General features: G+C 41.4%; 1 pseudogene; it reads left to right on the plus strand.

Annotated features, from left to right (window-relative positions):
- The first annotated feature begins 893 nt into the window (after positions 1-893).
- Positions 894-1,241, plus strand: LOC129012072 (NADH dehydrogenase [ubiquinone] 1 beta subcomplex subunit 3-like; annotated as a pseudogene).
- Positions 1,242-1,854: the final 613 nt, after the last annotated feature.

A 1,854-nucleotide genomic window follows, 5' to 3' on the forward strand; every position in this document is an offset into this window, starting at 1 on the left:
GCCAGTGCTACCGCTCCCCTTTCCTGGGTCCAGCCTTTGACATAAACTCTGCAGCTGAGACCCCTGACCTCTCTCCCTGCTTCCCTGTCTTACTTAAGCCTGGCACCTCTGCAGCTGTGACTCATTGCAAATGCTTTGCATTCCGGGATGTTCTTCAGGGTTTTGGGTCTCCCTTGTGGCTCAACAAACCAGGCAAGTCGAAAGGGAGGAGAAAAAGAGGCCCTGCAGCTGCCAAAACATTGCAGACATGAGGCGGGAAATTGTTAGGAAAACTGAAAAGGTTTTGTGCTGGAAAAACCCCAGCCAGCCACTCCCTCGCTTGGGCCTGCTTGTAACTGGAGCAGAGCTAGGGGACGCCTTCATGGAAGCTGAGTCACCTGTGGGTTGTCCCAGCCCCCATGAGGTTCCATTCACAGACCCAGGGGCACCACACCCCATCTGGAGACCATCTCCATGTGTCCATGAAGGACTGGGTTAAAGCCACTCTGGAAAGCAGAAATGGGGGTGTCATCTAGAAGTATTGTTTGTCTCAAGTGTTAGTTTACCTTTACGTCACTGGAATGATTTTGTCAGCTTGTTCTGCCTCCTCACCACCTTCAGCTGTACACAATTTATGTTTATAGTCAGGTCAATTGACATCTACTCTTATGACAGCTGTGTTCTTCCCTGACCCTTAAAGCTATGAGACCCTAAATTGAAGGTCTTTAGGTAAAAGAAATTAGTGTCTTGCTGTCCAGGTTAATTCAATGGAGATGGGGGAGGGTAAGCTGTGCCTTCTCACCTTCACTTCTTTCCTGATCCTCTATAAAGACTCCAATTGGGCATAATTTTAAAAACCTTTTAAATAAACTTTATCGATGTAAACTTACATATAAGAAAACACACCCGGGTTGGCTCTGGTTGCAGAGTTGAGTGTCCTGAGAGGTCAGATTGCTGTCAGACATGGCTCATGAACATGGACATAGTAAAATGGAACTTCCAGATTATAAACAATGGAAGATAGAAGGGACACCATTTGAAACTGTCAAGAAGAAGTTGGCTGCGCAAGGGCTAAGGGATCCATGGGGCCAAGATGAAGCTTGGAGATACATGGGTGGCTTTGCAAACAGTGGTTCCTTTATTGGTGCATTATTAAAAGGATTCAAGGATTCAAGTGGGGATTTGCTGCATTTGTGGGAGCTGTAGGAGCTGAATATTATCTGGAGTCCCTGAATAAAGATAAGAAGCATCACTGAAGATAATACCTGGAAGTACCATAGTGGTTTCTTGACTCTTCAGAATAAGATTTCTTCACTGTAGCCTACTTGTCTGGCTTGTCCCTTAAAGAATATTAGTAAGATTTAATAAAGTAAAATAATATATATGCAAAAAAACCCCACTCATTTTTGGTGTATAATTTTACGAGTTTTGGCAAATCTACATACCCCTGTAAGGCATAATTTGAAGCCAACTTAATAGATAGGAATGAAATAAATGCACATGGGGGGGTCAACAGTATTTCACATTCAGCTACATTTCTCTAACCCCGTGGGTGCAACATCGTCACATGTTAAAGCTCCTTTGCTATCAAACAATATTCAATATAGTTTTACTTGGGTTTCATAGGAGAAAACAACTTGGATTGAACAGAAAATAAAATATGAAGTGAAGTGGAAAGAAAAAAATTTCTAGATTTCTTTTTTTTAAATTTTTATTTGAGTTTGGGGATACATGTGCAGAACGTGCAGGTTTGTTACATAGGCTAGATTTCAAATAATTTTTTTTTTCTGTATAACAAATATTAGCTCTTAAAACTTCTTTGTAAAATTAAGAAATTTCAGAAGTAATGATGCTTTTTTTTGTGAACCACACATT

This window comes from Pongo pygmaeus, chromosome 15 (assembly GCF_028885625.2).
Source record: "Pongo pygmaeus isolate AG05252 chromosome 15, NHGRI_mPonPyg2-v2.0_pri, whole genome shotgun sequence".
NCBI lineage: Eukaryota > Metazoa > Chordata > Mammalia > Primates > Hominidae > Pongo > Pongo pygmaeus.